Below are 23,214 nucleotides of genomic sequence, written 5' to 3' on the forward strand. Positions count from 1 at the left end.
CCCTGCCTACGGTGTTGGGCAGGCTCCTGGTGTGGAGGGCGGGCTCAGATCCTGCTGTCCCTGTGGCCGTGGGGCTTTTCTAGGCACCCTCCTGACTGCTAACACCAGGAGGGCCTATGATATGGGACCGCTGCCCCTTGACGTGTGCCAGGTTTCTGCACGTGACCGCTGGGAAAGGCTGGCCCTGGGCTGAGTGGACCCGCACTGCCCGCTGGCCCCTGCACCCCGATGGTGCAGCCCACACCCCTCTGATGCCCACCCACGCTCAGCTCTGGGACTTCCCTCCTTCCGCTGTGTCTGACCCTGGTTGCCCTTGTTCTGCTACTGGCTTGTAGCAGCCCTTCCGGAAGCCACGTCCTCCAGGGAGATTTGATTATGTCCTGGTGGTGCGACCTCGCTAATGCAATCAGGAAGTTTTCTCAAGACTTCAGCTGCTTTGTTGGCAGCCAGGCCTGGCTCTCAGCAGCTCTGCAGGCTGGAAGCGCCCAAGAGACCCTTCACCCACCCGGTGTCTCCAGCAGCGGGGAGGGCTCTGGGGCACAGCCCATTGCTGCTCTGCTCTCCTCCCTTCTTGGGGTGAGCTCCTTTGCTCTGATTTTATTTGGAATAATTGAGAGCCTCCATCTGTCTAGAAAAAGCACTTAGCAATGAGGAATCAGCATTGCAAAGAATACTCCAGAAAGCAGCCATTTTCCATCAAGATTAGGCTCTTAATTGAAAATTTTAAGAGGAGAGGAAATTAGGGGAGAATCCAGATATTCTCTCCATTATGGTAATCAGCTGTAATTAGAGCCCGAGAGCTGTGCTTAATCCCGGGGGTTCTCCCAGGATTACCAGAGCTGTCACAATCACCTTCACCGACCTGCACTGGAGTCAGTGGGAGGGGCTGGCGGGGTCAGGGGCTCTCTGGCAAGTGGATCCAGGAGGGCTGGGCTGGATCCAGGGGGCTGAATTCAGAGGGGACTCTGCTTAGCAAGTGTGAAACACAGGACAGGGCCTTCCAGGCAGCAGGAAGATTGAGAACTGCAGCCGAGCGAGTGTGTCCGGGGGCCCGAGTTTAGTTGAGGGTCTAAGTTTTCCCAGCAGGGCAAGGTTGAGGGTGAGGATGCTGCAGGCCAGTTTTCTATGGCCTCAGAGTGAGGACAAGAAGGGGAAGATGGGCCACAGGGGTGAGGGTGCCTACTCCCTGCAGCAGGGTGCACACCACGGCTGTGCAGAGGCAGCAGGCAGCAGGTATTGGGAAGAAGCCCTTCCCGTGTGTGTCCTAGGGGCTGGGCGCAGCCTGATGGGCCCCCTTTGCTCACGGTTGCAGAAGCCCATCCATGTGGGGTCCTGCTGAACTGGCTTCCATGGGGCTGGGAAGGACTGGCCTGGCCTCTTTGCTCACTTCACCTCATGGGCAGTGTCCTGCAGGTTTCTGTGAGCAGAGCAGACAGAAAAGAGATGCCCAGTGACGTCAGCTGTACCCCACAGAGCTTCCTGGAGCCTGGGCTCTAGGCTGAGCGTCCTTGGACAGACGTCATCTCCCTGGCTTCAGCAGAATCACCCACAAACCCACCCTGTACCCACCCTCCCATCACAGAGAGCGGCTGCTGGAGAACGCGGCATGAGACTTTGGAGACCTGGAGGAGCAGGAGACACAGGAGACAATGGCCAGGATGGTCATGGTGGCACGGCTATGCCATCACTGATTTCTGCCCACCCGCCCCCTAAGTCTCACTTGCTGCTACTCTCAATTTCCTACTTAATGCTTCGGAGAGCACCAGTCCTGAGATGAGAGGTGGGATGTTCACTCTCTGGGAGTTGAGATGGAACCCAGGCAGTTAGAAAAAAGTGCCACAACCACGTGCCAGGCCTACTACTTGCCAGGAGCTTCGTGAGTCATCCAGTTCCTAAAACAACTGTGCTGCGTATGCTCCACCGCGCCTGGGCGACTCGGGGAAACGGGGCTGCGGGAGGCTCAGTGACCTGCCCTGGGTGACACGGATGGCGTGGATGCCCTGTCCATGCACGGGGCTGTGCTAGGAGAGGACAGGATCATCCCCGGAAGCTGGTCCTGTGTCCACTGCTCACGGTGGCAGCTGCTTGGGCTGACAACCGCCCCCCTCCCTCCTGCTGGTGAGTCCGTGGATGCATTCAGGCACATGGCAGCAAGGTCTCTTGTGTCCCAGAGGCGACCAGGACCCACAAGCGAGCAGCAGGCGCCCCCCCCCCCCCATGCTAATGCTTATCACGGGACGAAACCCAAGGTGGTATTGGAGCCAGGGGCTGTGGCCATGACAGCCACCCACTCCAGACGATATCCACAGTCGGAATAGTTCAAAGTGGCCTGCCTTGATGACATCACGAAGTTCTCCATGGAAATGTGTTACAGAACCAGAACTTAAGGGCGTTTGGATGAGGTTGAGGTGAGATCAGGTCACGGAAGAACGTTCTCAAGTTAGGTGGGAAACAGCTGGAGACTCTGGGATGTCCTCAGGACCTTTATCTAAGCAAACACATGATAAGGTCTTTCCCAAGAAATAAGCGTGGCTTTTTGTCCTGGTTGAGGAGGGTTGTTGTAGATCTTTTCCCCTTTTTACCTTGGCTTCCAGGAAGCTCAGTGCCAAGTTTTACGCTCCACCCCAGACCTACTTTCCTTGGACTGGCCCTCAGGTGCAGCCCTTGGTCTCTCCCTTCTTTATCGCATGAGCCCGCTTGGTTTCTGTACATTTTGTCCACTGGTGCTGATGGCTGGACACCCTTTCCTGAAGGAGATGGGGCATAGAGTGAGTGGACGATGACAGGCTGTGACAGGGCCCTCTGCCAAGGATGTGGGCTACGAGGTGTGAGCTGGGAAGGAAGAGGAGGACCCTGCACCTCAGGGGGCAACCAGGAGCACATTCCGGGGAGCACACACCTGCGGTGTTATCATGGCCACTGCCCATGACCTGGACACTGGAATAAACAGGATGTGGCGAAGCCTTCTGTGTATGGGGGAAGACTTCCTTACTCGCCACTGCCGTCATGCTCTTTGGCCATCTTGACCCATCACTCAGGCAACATCACACGTGTCTGTCTGTTCAAGGGCTTTGCCCCTAACCTTGTGCCAGAAAGAGGCTTGACAGTTTGTCCTGTCTCGAGGTTTCCTCCATATCTCTTGCTGGGGCTCCCGTAGACTGTTCTGATTTTTACTGATGAAGAGAGTGCCATGGTGAGCCTAGCAGTGCACACAGCTCTTCTCTTTCCCAATCATTTCCATGGGCGAACCCCTGAGTGTAGAATGACCACTCCAGTCAGATTGTGAATGCAGTGAACTGTGGGCCCTGGGCTCCCAGGACACTGCCCCGGCCTGGCTCCTGCACCCAGACTCGTTGCTGTTGGCTTTGCCATGGTAACACTAGTTTGGTATAAAACTGCACCGTCTCCTTCTGTCTGAGTTTCCTTGACTGCTGTGGTGGCTGAGCAGTTCACCCTACTTTGGGTTTTGGTCTTGGTTTCGTTGCTTTTTGTATTTCACCCATGAAAGATCTATTCATACCCATCATGCCTCTATCTATCCAGAATTTGAATTCGTTAAAATGCAAGGGAATTTTTAATGTATAATAATGTTAGCAATTGGTCTGTCATATTTGATACAAGCATCTTTCTGGCCTGTTGCCATCTTATTTTTGTTTCTTTTTCAGCCACTCATAAGTTCAGACTGTTTTCTAGTCAGTCACGGCCCTGTTCCACTAAGGAGGGGAATGTCCCTTGAGTCTCCGGCTGGCCTCCCTTGGAGAGTGCCACACCCCCACCCCGAGTCCAGAGGCCCAGGAGCTGCTCTGGCTGCGTGTGTTCCCCGGGACAGGTCTTGGGCATCGGGGGTCTGTGCCTGGACACTGGCATTTTGCTTCATTCCCACTCAGGGCCCCTTCCCAGCAGGCTTGGTAGCTGGGGGTGGCCGGACACCTGGAGAAGGGCTGGGGGCACTGCACCAGTCTCCCAGCCTGGAGGGGCCACAGTAGGGAGTTCCCAGCTCAGGCCCAGGTAGTGGCCACCCTTGAATCCTCACCAAAGGCATCCAGGCTGTCCCAGATCCTGCCCACACCTGAGACCTCAGCTCCCGCTTCTCTCTGCAGGCAGGCACAGCAGGCGGCCAGATGTGTGGGTTGAACCCTGATGGCAATGGGAAAGGTCTTCGTGACACAGCTTCCCAGCACCCAGGCAGAGACAGGAGGCTGGGGCTGCTAATCCGACTGGAGGCTGTGCTCACCCAGTCCCCTCCCTGTGCCTCTGGGGTCTCCAGACCACCCCACAGGGTACCCAGATCAGTGTGGGCTCAGCCCCCTGCCCACTGCACCCTCCTTCGGGGTGCCTTCCTCGCCTGTCATGGTGTTCCTGATCCTGCACCCGTCCCCTCTTCCTCCAGCCTTCCCTGGCTGGCTGCTGTAGTCAGTCTCTAGGGCTCTGCACAGCACTTCCTGGTGGTGCATCCTGGAGGACTTCTGGTAAAGGTGTCTGGCAGGCACAAGCTTGCTATATGCCTGGCCTGCAGAAATGCATGGTAGGCATGCGTTTGTTGGATGGTTGTAACACTGACTCTGGGAGGTGGACTGAGGTTCCTTATGGGTCCTTCAAGCATCCCCTCTCCCCTTCAGAGATGAGTGTTGAAATTTGGGGTTCTCTGGGTGAGGCAGGTGGCTGGGAGGTGCTCCGCTCATGGCCACTTCATGGCGGGCTTGGGCACAGTTCGGAAGGCAGCCAGCTGTGTGTCCCCTGTCTCCGGCCTCCTTGTGTATGAGTCACCATCGGGAAGTCGCCGGCATTTGTTTTAATTTAACAGGACTTGGCTCATCCCCGGAGCTCTGCCACTGGCTCGTCCTTCCTTCCACTGTGGAGAGGAAGGGGGTGGGGTGCAGAGTGCTTGCAAGAAAGCACTTTCCCCTCATCATCTCAAAAAAATTTCTTAGCAGAAGCAATGAGAGAAATTTACTGGCCTGTCAGAAGAGCCACTGCTCATCAGACGAGAGAAAGGAAAAGCAGAGGTCATCAATTCATGGGCAGTGTCTCAGGAAGGGATTAAATCATTTAGAGACATGTCCTTAAGAAATCATTGAAGGCTCACGCTGCTGTTTTCTTTCCTGGCCTTCCCATCACACGCAGATGGCCCCTGTCCAGCTGTTCAGATGCTGCACCAGCACCATTCTTTTTGGAAATTTGGGCAGACCTCATGTGTGTATGTGCGTGTGTGTGTGTAATACATGTTTATGTGCCTACAAATTGTTATCTGTGTGATATGGTTGCATAAACACACACAACTGTTGTCTAGCCATGATGGTTTCAGTTTTCTTGTATTTGTGTTATGTTGCGAGCTGCTACCAATTCATTCAGATAAGTAAGGGCAGAAATAAATATAACTCGCCAGCTACAGGATGCTGGAAAGCTGGTTAGAGTCCTTGGGGGGTGGGGTATGGGAGGTGGGGGGTGTGGTCTCTGTCACCGCAGTGCCATGCAGCGCCTGGCACCGTGGCGTCCTCGCTCTTGTCATCAGACAGTGGGAAGCTATAAGGCGCCTGGGGCTGGTGCATCCTTTGGGTCACTACACAGTGGTGGGGAGCTTTAGCTGGGATGCCAGCTGGGCCTGGGTTCATGTCCCAGCTCCCCACTAATGACCTGTGTGGCCAGCTGTCCTCAACCTTCAGGGCTGTGTGAGCCCAAAACATGTGGTGCTGCATCTGGCATTTAGATTGATGTGTGAGGGTCCTTTTGGTCATTCGTGTGCCTGCTGCTCAGGTGCCTGTCTCAGCAGGACAGCCCATAGGTCCCAGCATGACAGCAGGCATGGGGCATGAGGTGGGCAGAACTAAGATGTTATGCTGGTTATGTGTCAACCTGATGGGGCCCTGGGGTGCCCAGGTCAGATATGATTCCGGGTGTCTGTGAGGACATTTCTGGGTGAGATTAGTGTCGGAATCAGCCACCTGAGTAAAGCAGACCCTTCCCATGCGGTTGGGGAGCATCCACTCTGCTCACGGCCTGGAGAGAACAGAAAGGCCAAGGAAGGAGGACACCTGGCCTTTGAGCTGGGGCATGGGTCCTCTCCTGCCCCTGGACTGGGGTTCACACCATGGGCTCCCCTGGTTCTTAGGTCCTCGGACTCAGACTGAAGCCAAACAATGGCTCCCCAGGCTCCAGCCTGCAGACAGCGGGTCCTGGGACTTCTTGGCCTCCACAGTTCTGTGAGACAGTTCCCATGACAAATCTGTGCCATGGACCTGGATGTCTCCTACGGGTTCTGTTCCTCTGGAAGACCCCAACACACACATGAAGGTGGTGGACACAGCCCAGCCAGTTGTGAAAAACAAACAAGACAGACAGATAAGAGGTCTCTGTTGGAATTAAATAGAAGATTTCCAAGCACTAATCTCCTCCTTTTGCTCATCCTAGAAACTGTGGCTGAGCACCCCCCTGCACCAGCCCTGTGTCCAAGGATCACTGATGGATCCGCTGCCCTGCCCAGCTCAGTCCGGGGGCAGTGCTTGCGTTCTTGGGGGATGAATAGAGATGCTCAGAGGCCAACTGCAGGGCCATGCCTGGGGGCTGGATGGCGCTCGCCTGTCTAGGGCACTCAGCTGCATAGGGTGATCCCCTGCATAGGGTGCTCCCCTGCATACAGTGCTCACCTGCATGGAGTGCTCAGCTGCATAGGATGCTTGGCTGGATACAGCTCTCAGCTGCATAGGGTGCTCTCCTGCATAGGGTGCCCCCCAGCATGGGCACTTGGGTGGGTCCAGAGCCATGTGGCTGCCACCCTCTCCCTGTGGAAGGGACCCAGTGAGGAGAGCTCAGCAAGACCATAGAACAGAAGGGGGTTGGAGAGGTGCCAGCCTCCGCCAGGAAGCCTCAGTGCACAGGGCAGCCATGGCTGGGCTGATAGACTCATCTTCAGTCTTATTGCCTTCTTACGGGAGACACAGAGGCAGAGACTATGCAGGGCAGGGTGAGGAGAGCCCAAGCTTTTCTCAGGGCCTAGGGCCCGGAGCATGGCCCTTCTGCCCGCCCACACCGGAGTGCCCTCCTGTCTCTCCTCCACATGATATTAGCCTCCCTCACCATCTTCTGGTCCCCCAGCAGTGTCACCTGAGGCCTGCCTGGAGCTGTGTCAGGAGTATCAACCGCACTGAGAGCTTGGTGAGCAATTCATAGCCTTGCCCAGTGGGAGTCTGAGCATCCCCTGTGGCCACCTGAGTGGATGTCAAGTCGGGCTGCCCCGCCCCCAGCCCACGCTTGACCCTAGGATCCTGGGTAGATTCCTGGGGCAGGTTCTGCCTCCCCTCCCTGGGGCTGTGTGTCTGTCACTGCTCAGGAGTGACAGTGCCTGGACATGCCCCTTGGACTTCTGGGGTGGTGGTGGGTGGTCCAATGGCAGGGACAGAGGAGCAGTGTCCTTGGGATGGCCAGAGTCATCCTCCTATGGATGAAGTCGGTGGCCGATGGCTGGAGGGCTGACTGCGGGCCTGCCGGGGCCCTGCTCACTCACTGCAGGGGAACAGGAGCCCCTGATGCAGCCCCATCCTCAGCCCAGCCAGGGGTGGGAGGGAGAGGACAGGGCCCCTTCGATGCACACCCTTTTCCTGTCCCAGGGAGAGGGGAGGCCGCTGCATCATGGTGCACCCTCCTGGGGCTTGGGTGAATGAGTGCTTACTGCTCTCTGGAGAGGCAGATGACCCATCTGCTTTCTGCATTGGTTACCCAGCCCCACATCATGCCTGGGGACTCAGGGCACGTCCTGAAAGTATTGGGCTTCTCTTCTGTCCTTCTCACTCCCCCAGAGAGACTGGGGGTTGAGTGTAGCCATAGCCAGCCCCTCTTTCATGATAATCAGACGGGCTCTGAGTGGAGACCACTGGGGCTGCAGGCACTTATGAGATGAGGATGCAGAGATAAAGCCCATGGTCCCTTCTCTGCAGGGGCCAGAGCCCACAGTTGTGCAGAGAAGGGATAAAGCCAGGGAAGCACATGAGCCCCCGGCCCACCTGGGAGGGCCCAGCAGGCTCCCCGAGTGAGCCCTGGGATAGGATGGGCAGCCTGGAGGGGAAGAGGCTGAAGGGGCCATAGACCAGCCTGGGCATAGAGCAGGCTGCAGGTGACCAGCTCGTCCCTCTGCCCGGAACCTACGTGGGAAAGTGCCCATCCCAGCCCAGATGGGATGGCTATTTCCCTGCTGGGAGGCAGGGTGTGAGAGTAAGGGGAGATGCTCAGATGGCGACAAGCCACCTGGAGCTTAGACTTGGATCTAGGGGGTGTGGACCAAGGAAAGGTTGGGGGCTGCAGGTCTGGGCTATGCCTGGAAGGACGATGGGCAGGGGAGATGGGGTCCATCAGGGGCTTCTATGATGCAGGCACAGAGTAGGAGCCGGGCTTCCAGGGAGTACACACCCTGAAAGGTGTTGAGGGGGCAGGATCAGGGACTCGGCGCTGGATGGTGTTGGGCTGAGGCAAGGCCTGGCCCAGGTCCTGGCTCTGCGTCTGGGTAGGTGGCTGTAGTTGGGCAACTGCTCCTCATGGGAAGCTGACCATCTCTGTGCCGGGCCGGCGGACAGGAGGTGTCCAGAACAGGGCAGGGCTGAAGTGCAGGGGGCCCAGGCTGGAGGCTCCACGATTGGAGGGCCCCCAGTGAGGGGTCATCGAAAGCAAAGAGTCCCTCTCAGTGCTCAGGGCTAAAAGGGCCAGGTCCAGGACTGCTGGAGGAGGGCCCAAGAAGCGGGTCAGGGCGCAGACCCCAAGAAGGGAGAGGGGGCACAGGGCAGGGCGCCATCAGGGCCAGGAAGGGACAAGGGGCTGCCAGCGTCCTTCAGATTTGCCAGTCAGCGTTCCATGAGGAGACAAGCGTGAGCCAGCACGATGGTGAGCATGGCCAGTGGTTCTCCAAGGCTTCCTCAGGGCACGCGGTGGGCTGTGTGGGGTGCCACGTGAGAAACGGCACTGAGATTAGAAGGCATGACAAAGCTGAATTCCTCACAACCGCTCCCCTCAGGGCCCACCAGGGGCTCCTGCAAGGGCGGGGAATGCAGGTGCTGGGCCCGCGGCAGGAGCAGCCACAGCGGGGGACAGGGAGGCCAGAGCCAAGTGGAGAGGAGTGCGAGACTGAGGAGGCTTTTATCCCCCGACCTTTTCTGAAGAGAGAAGAGATAGAAGCAGAGTCATGAGTGCTAGAGACGGGCAGGGAAGGAAACGGATGAAAGGAGCTGGAGGAGAGGGTCCCGGAGTGTACGGAAGAGCGAGACCCTGGCCCCACCGCCTCCCTGGGTGTGCGAGTGGGAGTGTCCAGGCATGCATGTGCGTGTGGGTGTGCGAGGGTGAGTGTGCGAGGCTGGTACACGTGTGTGTGGTAGGGAGCACAGGTGGGGGCTGGCGCAGAGAGAGGTAGGGGCTGGCGCAGAGAGAGGTGGGGGCTGGACGAGGCAAGGGTGAGGGCCCCTTGGTCAGGGCCGCCCACTGCCCGCAGAAGCGCAGGGCAGTGAGGGCGCCCAGGAGCAGGTGGTTGGGTTGACTCAGGTTGGAAGCCCCACTGAGGTCAGCAGAAGAATGAGGGGTGGTGAGGGGCACTCCAGGCACGGTGGTGAGGTAGAGAGAAGAGAGGCCTTTGCATTTTGCGTATTCTGTTGGTGGAGGAAATGGTGAGCCATCAAGGGCTGCCGGCAGCCTCCCCCTAAACCAGCCCAGGAAATGCTGGAAGAGAGAGACTCAGAGCAAATATAGACCCACAGGGATGCCTAGAGCACAGACAGGGTCAGGTTCAGGTTGCTGGGGACGCCATGGCACAGGTGGAGGACAGCTGGAAACTTCCATGTGGTGCTGGTCCCCTCCTGCTCCCTGGGCTGAGCCAGCCCAAGGGGCACGCAACCTCTGAGCTGGCAGTGGCCGCTCTGCCCCTGGGTACAGCAGGTATCAGAGCAGGCCGTTCAGACCCAACACAAAACCCAAACATGCCTGCAGAAGCAGGTCCCAGCTGCGCCCAGCTCCTAAAGAACATACCTGTGCCATAGAAGACAGACAGAGCAGGACTTAAAACAAGTGACCAAAGTCCTCAGAGGACTTCGTCGTAAGGGAGCATGCAATGAACATGAGCTCAAAAGAAGCGGCTGTCATGACAAACCAGTTGGAGATGTTGGGTGTAAAAAATATAATTTATAGATAGAATAGAATTCATTAATATAATGTATGAAACTGTAATATAATTCTAAATAAATAAAATTGTTGAAAGGGGCTGGAAGATTTCACCAAGGGACTCTCCAGAAAGCATCAGGAGGGTATAAGGAGGTGGAAGGCAGGTTGAGAGGTGAGGAAGGTGAAACAAGACGGCCCCTGCCCGTCTCCGAGGAGTCCTGGGAAGAAAGGAAGAATACGGGGCGGGAGAATATATTTGAAGAAGGGTTGGCAGAGAATTTCCAAGAACTAAACACAGACACAAGACTTTAGATGGAAGTGTTCACAGAGTGGCAAGCACACACACCAGAAAAATTAGAATCACAGAGGGAAAAACAGTTACAGAGAAACAAGAGTAAGTCTGACCTCAGAGTTCTCAAGGCCCCACAGAAGGCAGGAGACCAAGTCACTAGGTCAGTGGGGAGCATGGACAGGAGGTGTGAAGTGGGCATAGCTAAATAACGAGAAGGATCGAATTGGAATTTCAGCCCAATATACCATTAGTGTACACCACTAACACCCACATAAATGATGCTTTGTATTTTTCTTATCTACAAATACATGGAAATACAGCTGACCCTTAAACAATGTGGGGGCTAGGGGCACTGAACCCCCTCACAGTTGAAAATTTGCATATAACTTTTGACCTCCTCAAAACGTAACTATTAATAGCCTGCTGTTCACTGAAACCTTACCAATAACACATACAGTCAATGAACACATTTTGTAGGTTATATGTATTATATTCTGTATTCTTTTTATTTTTATTTTTTTTTGTTTACCGACACTATACAGATGTATCACATGCTATATTCTTCAATGAAGTAAGCTAGAGAAAAGAAAGTGGTATTGAGAAAATAATAAGCAAGAGAAATTTATTTACTCATTAAATGGAAGTGGAGCATTGTAAAGGTCTTCATCCTCATCTTAAGCAGGCTGAGGAGGAGGAGAAAGGGAAGGGGTTGGTCTTGCTTTCTTAGGGGTGTTAGAGGCAGAAGAAAATCTCTGTGTAAGTAGATGTGTGTGGTTCAAACCCATGTTGTTCAAGGGTCAGCTGTAAGTAAGTGGCACGTGGCCTGGAGAGGTACCACATATATGGGAAGGCTGCTGATGTTAAGTGTGTGAGGAAGGAGATGGGGACACGGGAGAAGGGGTTAGACGAACACAACAGTATCAGGGGCTGAAGTGGGGCCCTCACAGACAGATGAAAAGGAGGGGGAAGGGAGGCACCCTGCCAACTGGGGACCACATAGCTTTGTGCATCTGAAAGCCACTTAAAACAGGGAAATTTTATCACCTCTAGACCTGTAGGGAGGGAAACGGAATAAGGAAACACAGTCCACTGGGGACCAAGAAAAAAGTGGTGGAAAGAAAATAAGATGGTAAAAGTCATTCAAAATATCCTTAAGACAGTAAAATGTAATGATGTTACAGGACCACCGGGTTCCTACTGTACCTGCTGTACAGTTACAGACCAATGCACAAAGACAGAAGTCTTTGCAACAGAGAAAGAGTTTACTGATCTCAGGGCAGCTGAGTGAGGAGGCAGGAGGGACCCTCACTTCATCTCTCTGAGGAGTTTTGGGCTGGAGTTTTTAAAGGATCATGGAGGGCAAGGGGTGGAAAATTGGGGCCACTGATTGGTGGGGCTAAAGAGGATGCAATCATCAGGGTGTGGACACTGCATGCTCTGGTGAGTCAGCTGCTTGTGGGGTCCCTCAGACCAGATGGAATCAGCTGTTTGATTGGTATGCAGGACCTAGAAGGATATCTCAAGTGGACAACTTAACACTTCACAATGTTAAAGTTGCTATCTATAGAGAATAGTTGTTATCTATCTGAACTTAGGGGAACTGGGGCCTTGTAACTGATTACAAGGTGATTCTGAGGCAGTATGCATGGAACAGCAGTGAGGGAGGGTCAGAGAGCGAGCTGGCCTAGAAGCCAATGCTCAGGACACACTGCAAGCTTGGTTTATTTTCCTTTCTCTCCCTCCCTTCTTTCCTAATTAATTTTATAAAACGTATAGGGATGGATTCAATAAGATTAAACTCATCTATTCGAAACATGGATTCTCAGGCTGTGTGTTTTTTTGTTTTTGTTTTGTTTTTCAAGCAAGCTATCTGCTATGAAGTGTTAACAGAAAGGAAGTGGGTGTGGGAAGCGACCAGTAAGGCAGGGATAGGTGCATGGGGTGGGGTGGAGGGCGGTACCAGGTAACTTGGAAGGAGGTCACGCACCTGGAAGATGCAGCCACCAGCCTCAGTGAGACAACAGCAAACCTAGCATGTCCCCAGGCATGGTGGGAACTTTGAACATACCTCACTCTAAAATTTGCGTCAAACAGAATAAAAATCATGAAAATAAATAGATCTGAAATACAGACTTTAAGTTTGGGCTGCTGGGCAGATACAGAATCCTGCACCCTATGCGCAGGGCATTCACATTTTTTCCAGCACAGATGGAACATTTATAATACTGACCATGAAGGTGGCCACAAAGGAGGCTTCAACAAATAGCAGAGATGATAAGCAGGACATGCTCTCTAATCACAATGCAATGTTAGAAGTCAATCACAGGAACATGGCTTCGAGCCCAGTTACATCTGGAAAACACAATAACTCACGGGCCCGAGAAAAAACAATAATGGAAAATACAAAAGATATAAACCAAGCAATGATAGAAGCAGCGTATATTGACTCTCATGGGATGCAGGTAAAATGGCATTAGAGGGAAATTTATAACCTAAAGTGCTGTGTTAGAGAACAAGATAGAAGGCAAATTAATGAGCTCTGTTCAACAGCAGATGTTAGGAAAAGAGGCACAGAACAGGCTCAGGGAAGAGGCTGAAGGCAGAGCCGGGCTGGAGAAGGAGAGCTCAGGGAGGCTGAGGGCAGTGGCCTGGGGCCGTGGGTCAAGGACGGAGTCCTGCTGGGAGTGTGGGGAGTGGGTCAGGGGTGCTGGATTCAGCATTTAAGGATGGGCTGTGCTGTGTGGATGAACCATCAAGGTAGACATCAGGCCCCCAGGATTTGGCAAGACTGGAGGTAGAGCCAAGCAAATCCACGCCAGAGTCCTGGATTACTGTGGGCCATGGCAGTGGTGTGGAGAGACCACTCAGACCTAATGAGCCTGAAAGACTGTGGGTTCCGTCTGCTTACAGGAGAGAGCTGGGATTTAAGGGAACAAAAGGCTTGAGGAAAGGGAGCGGGCTGCTCAGGGGAAGTGGATATCAGTGAAAGCCAGGTTTTGTTTAAGGTGAGATGTCCGTGCGTGTTGAGTGGAGGGGTCATGGGGCACCTGTTTCTCTGAGTCCCCAGGGGGCAGGGAGAGGGATGGGTTAGGGCTGGGTGGGGACCAGGGTGGCTGGTGGTGGTCGTTGTACCCAAGCACAGCAGGGTTGAGACTGACAAGCTCATCCAGCTTCTGAATCTTGATGGAGGCCCCAGAGCCTGGTGCCCTGGGGACTCTGCGGAGGGTGGTGCAAGAGCACGGCCCTCAGGTGCTGGGAGTGAGGTGAGCAGGGTCACCCCACACCTGACCTGCCCCCTCCTCCCTTGAAACCAGCGGTGTGTCTGAGCACTGGGCCTGAAAGCATGGCATCTGGAGGCCCAAGGCTAAGGCCCATGGCCTCCTCTGCCTGCCCTGCTTGTCCAGGGGCTGAGCTATCCTGGCCTGTCCCTCTGCTCCTTCATGCAGAGGTCTTCAGAGCACCCTAATGTGTCCAATCAAGGCCAGGCTTGTTGGTGAGACACGCTCAGTCCCCAGCTCCATGCCAGATGTCTCCACCCTCAAAGGACCCAGCATCTCATGACTTCATGTCCCACTAGCAGTCCCTGTGCCCAGTTCACCCATCCCCACTGACCACCAATGTTTGGTTTTTCCTTCAGAAGCATGTGAGGAAATGGATTGTTGATAAGCCTGATTCAATCATTCTACATTGTAAACATATCAAAGCATCACCTTGTATCCCATAAATGTATACAATTATTATTTGTCAATAAAAAATAAAATTTAAAAAAGATTCAGCTCCCAGCTGCCTCCTCCAGGAAGCCTGCAGCACTCTCCCTTGCTGAGGACCAACTTTATACCAGTTCTTACCCTGGACCCTGCAGAGGGCAGAGGGCACTTGGGCTGCCCATCAGGGACACATCCATGCCTCTCTCGCTTTCTAGGAAGCTTCCTGTCTCAGCCCAGGACTTTGGGAAGGTGGAGGTAGTCACCTCCTACAGTCAGGACAGCTGCAGTTCAGAGGGAAGAGGCACAAAGTCCTCAGGTTGAAGTTACCCAGCTGGAAATTTCCTTTCTCCCACTGAAAGGGGATGGTGATATTTGGGACTCAGGGTTGATGTCACCATGGCTCTGGATGGGAGGTCTACTGGGACAGATGCTGGGATGTTGAGCCCATGCCTGCAGCTGTACACAGTGGGCAGCATGGCTGTGTCTCTGGGCACCTCTTTCCTTGGTGCCAGATGTGCTGCCTGGCCCTGTATGCGGGAGGCTGGACCCGCTGGGCCTCGTGGCAGGGCCTCAGGGTCCTTCTGGTCACCTCTTCCTCCCTGCAGTTGCCTCTGCTTTTGAGAAACTTAAAGCCAAGGACAGGTCACTGGATGTACTGGGGGCACCAGGGCTGGTGGGGTAGGGGGTTCCTTGGTGCCAGGTTCACCCCAACCTCAGCAGGGAGAAAGGGCTTTGGAAAGGCCCTGGCCCAGGGAGGGGGCGGCCAAGCAGGCCTGGCTGGGGAGGCCCAGGCATTGCGGTTGGGCCAGGGGTCCGTGTGAGGGAGGCAGCCTCCCCTTCTCTAGGATGGGGCCAGTGCCCAGCTCTGCGAGACCCGTGTCCTGCACCCCACACCCCAGTGGAGCACAGCATGAGGCCCTCGGGTCTGATCCCGTGGTTGCTGGCTCTGGGAGGAGATTTTGAATCCCCACTAGATTGTCTTAAGGTTCATAGGCATATTTGGGTTTTCTGTGTCTTTTTCAGACACGTTCCAAGTTTGGTCTCTTCCGGTTACTGTCTGTTTTGTCAGTTATTGGCAGAATAATGTTCTATAGTATTTTGTAAAATGTCTGTTATATTTAAAGTTCTGTCTCCATTTGATTTATTGTATTATATGCTGTGCCATCCCTCTTTTCATTTTCTTGGTCAATTATTCTAGAGGTTGGTTTATTTTTATTAGTATTTTCAAAGAATCACCATTTTAATTTTGTTGACCCTTTCTTTTTTTAGTTTTTAATTTTCATGGGTACATTTTAGTAGGTGTATATATTTATGGGGTATGTGAGATATTTTGATACAGGCATGCAATACACAATAATCACATCGGCTGGGTGTGGTGGTTCACACTTGTAATCCCAGCACTTTGGGAGGTCGAGGCAGGTGGATCACGAAGTAAGGAGTTTGAGACCAGCCTGGTCAACATGGTGAAACACCGTCTCTACTAAAAATACAAAAGATTAGCTGGGTGTGGTGGCGGACACCTGTAATCCCAGCTACTCGGGAGGCTGAGGCAGGAGAATCACTTGAACCCAGGAGGCAGAGGTTGCAGTGAGCCGAGATCGTGCCATTGCACTCCAACCTGGGCGACAGTGTGAGACTCCATCTAAAAAATAAAAATAAAATCACATCAGGGTGAATGGGTTATTCATCACCTCAAGCATTTATCCTTTGTGTTATAAACCATCCAATTATACTCTTAGTTATTTTTAAATATACAATTGAATTACTATTGACTACAGTCACCCTGTTGTACTAAATAGTAGGTCTTATTCATTCTTTCTATTTTGTTTCTACCTATTAATCTTCATCATTTCTCTTACTCCCCAACTACCCTTCCCAGACTCTGGTGACCATCTTTCTACTCTCTACCTCCATGAGTTCAAGTGTTTTAATTTTTAGCTTCCACAAATAAGTGGAACATGTGAAGTTTGTCTTTCTGTGCCTGGCTTACTTCACTTAACATAATGACCTCCAGTTCCATCCATGTTGTTGCAAATGACAGGCTCTCATTCTTTTTTACGGCTGAACAGTACTCCATTGTGTATATGTACTACATTTGCTTTATCCATTCATCTGTTGATGGACACTTACGTTGCTTCCAAATCTTGGCTATTGTGAACAGTGCTGAAAACACAGGAATGCGGCTATCTCTTTTGATATACTAATTTTCTTTCTTTTGGGTATATACCTAGCAGTGGGATTCCTGGGTTGTATGGTAACTCTATTTTTAGTTTTTTGAGGAACCTCCAAACTGTTCTCTATAGTGATTGTACTAATTTATATTCCCATCAAGAGTGGACAAGGGTTCTCTTTTCTTCACATTCTTGCCAGCATTTGTTATTGCCTGTCTTTTGGATAAAAGCCATTTTAAATGGGGTGAGATGATATCTCACCGTAGCTTTGATTTGAATTTCTCTGAGATCAATGATGTTGACTCCTTTTCATATGCCGCTTTGCCATTTGTATGTCTTCTTTTGAGAAATGCCTATTCAAATCTATGCTGAGACACCTGGAGCTGGAGGTGGGGTGACACAAGCACCCCTGTGGCTGCCACCACTGGGATTGTGCTGGGCCAAACCTGAAACCAGCACAGCACTGGGTCTCATCCAGGGCCCACTGTAACCACTACCTGGCTATTACCTATGTTTGCTTAAGGCCCTAGAGCTCTACAATCAGTAGGGGTGAAGCCAGCCAGGCTTGTGTCCTTCCCTTCAGGATGGCAAGTTCCCCCAAGCCCTGGACAGGTCTAGATATACTGTCTGGGAGCCAGTGACTGGAGTCAAGAACCTTAGAAATCTGCTTAATGCTTTATTCTACTGCAGGTAAGCCAGCACTCAAATCACAAGACAAAGTCCTCACTTTTCTCTCTGCTTTCCACAGGAAGAGGAGCCTCTCCCATGGTCATGGCCACCACAGGCCTACATGGGATACTGCCAGGCTACCACCAATGTTCACTTTAAGCCCTAGCGCCCTTCAGTCAGCTTATGGTCAATGCTGCCAGGCCCGGGACTCACCCTTCAGGACAGTGGGCTCCCCTCTGACACAGGGCAGGTCCAGAAATGTCATCCAAGAGCCAAGGCCTTTGGAATCAGGGATCCCAGGAGCCTGCTTGGTGCTCTGCTCCACTGAACTGAGCTGGTACATAAGGTGCAAGACTAAGTCCCCTTTACTTTTCCCTCTGCTTTTCTCAAGCAGAAGCAGTCTTTTACCATAACCACCATAGCTGGGAATGTGCTGGTTCTCCCCTGAAGCCAGCATGTCTCAAAGTCTCACCCAAGGCGCATGGCATACTACCTGGATATCACTGCTGATTCTTCAGGACCCAAAGGCTCTTTCAGCAGGTGATGAATTCTGCCAGGATTTGGTCCTTCCCTTCAAGGCAGTGGGTTCCCTTCTGGCCCAAGGTGTGTCTAGAAATGTCATCCAAGAGCTAGGGCTCAAAATGAGGGCCTTATGACCCTGAACAGTGCCCTATTCTGTGGCTGAGCTGGTATCCAAGACACAAGACAAAGTTCTCTTTAGTTCCCTCTCCCCTCCTCAAGTGGAGGGAAGAAGTCGCTTTCGTTGCTGTGAGCTGTGCTGCCTAGGGCTGAGGGAAAGATAGCACAAGCATGCCCTCAGCCAGCCCAGCTGGTGCCTCACTAGGTCACATGCCTCCCACATCCACTGGCTCTGAGCCCAGCACAGCACTAGGACTTGCCTAGGAATTGCAGTCCTTGTGGCCTAGATTGACTTTCAAGTCTATATAGGACCCCAGAGCCTTTGAGCCCACAGTGGTGGGGCTTGCAAAAACTTATGTTCCAACCACTGGGATGGATGATGCCCCTCTGCCTAGGGCTGGTCTAAATGCTTCCTCTGTGGGTGGGTGTCAAGCAAGTTTAGCCTGGTTTTTCTTTCTGCTCTGACAGGGCAGCACAGAGTTCAATGCAGGGTCCCATAATCACTGCACTCTCCTTCCCCCAGTGCACAGATTTTCCATGCCACAGGACCACTACTGGGGAGTGGAGGAGGGGTGGCTTCAGGGATTCAAGACTGTGTTTTCTACCTTCCTCGGTGCCTCTTTCAGCGATAGAAAGTTAAAAGCAGGTACTGTGGTTGCTCACCTGATTGTTGGCTCTTATGAAGGCTTTTTTGTGTGTATGTAGATAGTAGTTAAATTTGGTGTTCCTGCAGTGGGGGCGTTAGGTGAAATTTCGATTCAGCCATCTTGCTCTGCTCTCCCTTGACCCTTTCTGTTTTATCTTTATTTTTCTATTTCACTAATTTTTGCTCAAATCTTGTGCATTTCTTTCTATCTACAAGTTTATTTCTAAACTTTTATTAATGTCTTCATCTGGGCTCCGAATAGCCTTTCTTAATAGGTAAAGATTATAAATTCCTGTAGTGTGTTCTAGTGGCAGCCCTCAATTTTTGATATGTATTATTTTATCAGTGTTGAGTTACAAGCAGTTGCATAGTATGAAGTCTTATGTGTCTCACTTTTTGCACTTAATATCTTGTTTGTGAGATGTTACATGTAGCCATAATTTATTTATTCTCAGATATTATACACAATCTTTCATAAATGAATATGTCACCATTTTTCCATCTCTCTGTTTGTGGATATCTGGCTTGTTTCCAGTCTTTGGATATTATGAATAATGCCGCTGTGGCCATCCTTGTACACAGCTCTTGAGGTACACGTCCATACGTTTATGTTGATTATGTATCTAGGAATGAAATCTCTGGGGGATAGGATATGCTTACATTAAATTCTATTCCATGATTCCAACTGTTTTCCAAATTATTTGTACAATATGCACTTTCTCCAGCAGTGTGTGAGTACCTACCTCTGCTCCACAGTCTTGCCAATGCTTACTATTGTCAGTTTTTAAAGTTGTAGCCATTTGGCAGATGTATAATGGCGGCTCAAAGAGGTGTGAATTTACATTTTCCTGACTACTAATGTGGTTAAACAATTTTGTATGTGTGTGTGAATTCCCTGCTGCTATGGTTTGAATGTCCCCTCTAAAACTCATGTGGAAACTTAATCCCCAATGTGGCAGTATTGAGAGGTGGCGGCCTTTAAGAGGTGATTGCATCATGAGGGCTCTGCTCCTAATTCATTCATGGATTAATGGGTTAATTAATTAATACATTATCATGAGAGGCAAACAGGTGGCTTTATAAGAAGAGGAAGAGAGATCTGAGCTAGCACATTAGCATGCTCAGCCCCCTTGCCATGTGACACCTTGAGCCACCCTGGGACTCTGCAGAGTCCCCACCAGCAGGAAAGCTCTCATCAGATGTGACCCCTTGACTTTGACTTCGACTTCTCAGACTCCATAACTGTGACAGTTAAATTCCTTTTCTTTATACATTGCCCTTCTTTGGGTAAGTCCTAGTTCAAGTCCTCCATATTGTTGATTATTTTCTGTCTACTAGTTCTAACATTTGCTGAGAGGGAGATGTTGAAGTCTCCAACTATAATTATGAATTCATCTCTCCTTTCAGCTCTGTCAATGTTTGTTTCATGTATTTTGAGGCACTGCTTTTGGCATAGATGCCTTTAGAATTGTTATGACTACCTGGTGGATTTAATTATGGGTATGTTAGAGCTTAAGACTACCATTTTGTTATTTGTTTTCTGTTTGTTTCCTCTGGTTATCATTCCTTTTTCTCTTTTATTGTTACTTGAATATTTTTTAGTATTTCATTTTGACTTATTTATAGTGTTTTTGAGTGTATTTCTTCATAGAGTTTTTATTTTGGTTATTTCAACAGACATATGTGACTTATCACAGTCTGCTGGTATCAATGTTTTGCCACCTTGAGGGACATGTGGAAACCTTTCTTCCACTTAGGTCCCTTATCTTTCTTTCTTTCTTTCTTTTTCTTTTTTTCTTTTTTTTGAGACAGAGTCTCACTCTGTCGCCCAGGCTGGAGTGCAGTGAAGTGAAATTCCGCCTCCTAGGTTCAAACAATTCTCCTGCCTCAGCCTCCCAAGTAGCTGGAATTACAGGCATTTGCTACTACGCCCAGCTAACTTTTTGTATTTTTAGTAAAGACGGTATTTCACTATGTTGGCCAGGCTGGTCTTGAACTCCTGACCTCAAGTGATCCACCTGCCTCGCCCTCCCACAGTGCTGGGATTACAGGCATGAGCCACCGTGCCCGGCCCCTTTCACAATTTTATATATTGTTATCTTGAGCATCAGATAATGCTATAATTTTTGTTTTGATCTTCAGATTCTTAAAATGAAACTCATGTGAGAAACGATGGTCTATGGTTTGCACTCATATGCTTTGTTTTTATGTTGTTCTTTCTTATGCTCCATGGCTCCTTCTTTTATTATTTCCTTCCTGCTGAAGATCTTCCTTTAGCCAATTTTTAAGGATAGGTCTGAAATTAACAAATTCTTCTAGCTTTCCTTCATCTGAGAATGTCTTTAGTGCCCCTTCATCTTGGTAAAACAGTCTTGCCAGATAGAGATTGTGGTTGACAGTTCTTTTCTTTCAGCACCTGAAAAATGTTGTACCAGTTCCTTCTGGCCTTAAATATAAAAAAGATTTATTATGACAATATATCTTTTATAAGAGGTTATATCACCCATGGTTTCAAACAAGAAATCCACTGTCATTCAAATGGCACTTGTAGGTAAAATGTCATTTTTTTTCTGGTTGTTTTCAATATTATTGTCTTTAGTTTTAATAAGCTCAATTATGATGTGTCTTCATTATTACATAAGTATAGATGACCTGTTGGCCCTGTTTCTCTCGAGAACCCTGACTCTTACATGGTCTATGAGCCTAGAGTATTTTGTTGTGCCAGAAAGTATAGAAGTCCTAGAAAATTGATTAGGGCAAAACAAAGTACCCAGGATCCAGCTTGATGAGGCTCCCACTGGCCAGATCTGAGATAATCTGAGCATAAAAATGAATAATGACAGGATTGTAACCCAGTGACTAAGAACAGGATACATGTTATCATTTTAAGTTATAAAATGAATGAATGAACATTCTTTTTTACAAGGAATTGTGTGGAATTAGAAAACCACCATTTTGTAGCCACCATTGGAATAATTGATTCAGGCAGAAAACATCAATGGATGTTCAAATCATTAGATGGAAGTTAAATGAGAAATAGATTTATTTATATGCGTTGCTTTTTAATTTTAAAGGGGAAAAAAGATACCTTTACAGTGGGAAAATCTGGCAGACACTACCATGATATTGAATGAAGGTTAGTAACATGAATAACAAGACAAACCAGCATCATGTTGGTGTCCTGAGAAGAATGTAGCACCATTCCTGCCAGAAATGCACGGCCCAAATCTAATCACAAAGGAACATCAAACTCAAGTAACATACATTGTACGGAACACTGGCCTGCACTCTTCAACGATATCAAAAATCAATGTTAAATTAGATAATTGTATTATGGTTATATAAGAGAATGTCCTTGTTTTGAGACACAGGCTGAAATGTTTGGAAATGGTTGTGATGTCTGCAAGGTATTCTTAAATGTTACAGAGAGAGAGAGAGGGCACGCGCACAACAGAGCATAGGCAGGACAAAAATGTTACCTGATGACTCCAGGCAAAGGGTTTTTGGAGGTGGACTGTGTTACTCCTAAAACCAAGTGTGTTCTGCCAGCTCAGGGGTTCTGGGCTGCTTGGATTTTTGAAACAAACACACACTCATCAGAGGGCTGTAAACAGTGCAGGTGATGCCTGAACACAGCTGACGGCTATCTTGGTTTAAAAATGCAGACTCTGGAGCTGGATGGTTGAATCTCTATTACACCCCCAATTTGTGTTATCTTGGTCAAGTTCATTCACTTCTTTAGGCTTCAGTTCCCTCACCTGTAAAACAGTATGAGAATAGTCGCTGTGTTCTAAGATTGCTTTGAAGATTAACATGAGTCGGTAATATCTATAATGCCTATAAAGGTGCCTGGCACACAGTAACGATGAATAAATGCTAATTATTATATTTACTATTAGTAGTAATTGGACAGGCAGCAAAGAAGATCCTTCAATTTTCTGTCCCTTGGTGGTCTGAAACTTCCATCTATTACTATGTAAAAGAATTTGGGTAAGTCCTCCTACAGAAAATGAGTCTTTCTTAATTTTGGAATGATGGTAAAACATTGGGTTTTAGTCCCACCAGTATCTTCTACCTGGAAAGGAACTGAGCCAGGTGGGTGGGCAGTACAGCAGTGGAAGGAGGGAGTAGGGAACTGATCCTGCCTGCAAAGACAAGAGAACAAGGAGACCCTGGGGAATGCAGAACCTGGCACCATTTTTCTTCAACTACCATGAAAATAGCCAGACTGCCTGATACGGTTTGGCTGTATCCCCACCCAAATCTCAACTTGAATTGTGTCTCCCAGAATTCCCACTTGTTGTAGGGGGCACCCAGGGGGAGGTAATTGAATCATGGGAGCCGGTCTTTCCCATGATACTGAATAAGTCTCATGAGATCTGATGGGTTTATCAGGGGTTTCCACTTTTGCTTCTTCCTCATTTTCTCTTGCCACCACCACGTAAGAAGTACTTTTCCCCTCCCACCATGATTGTGAGGACTCCCCAGCCATGTGGAAATGCAAGTCCAATTAAACCTCTTTTTCTTCCCAGTCCCAGGTATGTCTTTATCAGCAGTGTGAAAACAGACTAATACACTGCCTGACACTCTTTGATGAATAGTTTTTGCATCAAAGAGTAAACTGGGAGTAAAACAACAGAAGACAAAAAAAAAACAAAATATTTTGGAACCAAAAGAAGAATGCCTAAGCTATGCTCAGTAGTACATTCATAGTTTTAAATGGCCTTAAAATTTAAAAGAGAGAGTTTCATGAACCATTATGCTTATATCTTGGTTCTTCCAAAGTGCTGCTAAAGTCTTAGCCTGCTGCAATGACAGAGTACCTGGGCAGGTATGTGAAATACTCCACCTTGGTAGAGATAACAGAAACATAACCTTGACCTTCCCATTAAAACTAAAGGGAAAATTTGACTGAAGTTTTCAAGTAGTACCCTTAAGGAATCACACATAGAAGGTACT

At 50.0% G+C, this 23,214-nt stretch overlaps 1 long non-coding RNA gene across 1 annotated transcript; it reads left to right on the forward strand.

The window, feature by feature from the left end:
• Positions 1 to 414: 414 nt before the first annotated feature.
• LOC103891621 (uncharacterized) lies at positions 415 to 2,961 on the forward strand. Its single transcript, XR_655877.4, has 2 exons — positions 415 to 576; positions 1,404 to 2,961. It is a non-coding gene; the product is annotated as an uncharacterized LOC103891621 (long non-coding RNA).
• Positions 2,962 to 23,214: the final 20,253 nt, after the last annotated feature.

This window comes from Pongo abelii, chromosome 8 (assembly GCF_028885655.2).
Source record: "Pongo abelii isolate AG06213 chromosome 8, NHGRI_mPonAbe1-v2.0_pri, whole genome shotgun sequence".
Lineage (NCBI taxonomy): Eukaryota > Metazoa > Chordata > Mammalia > Primates > Hominidae > Pongo > Pongo abelii.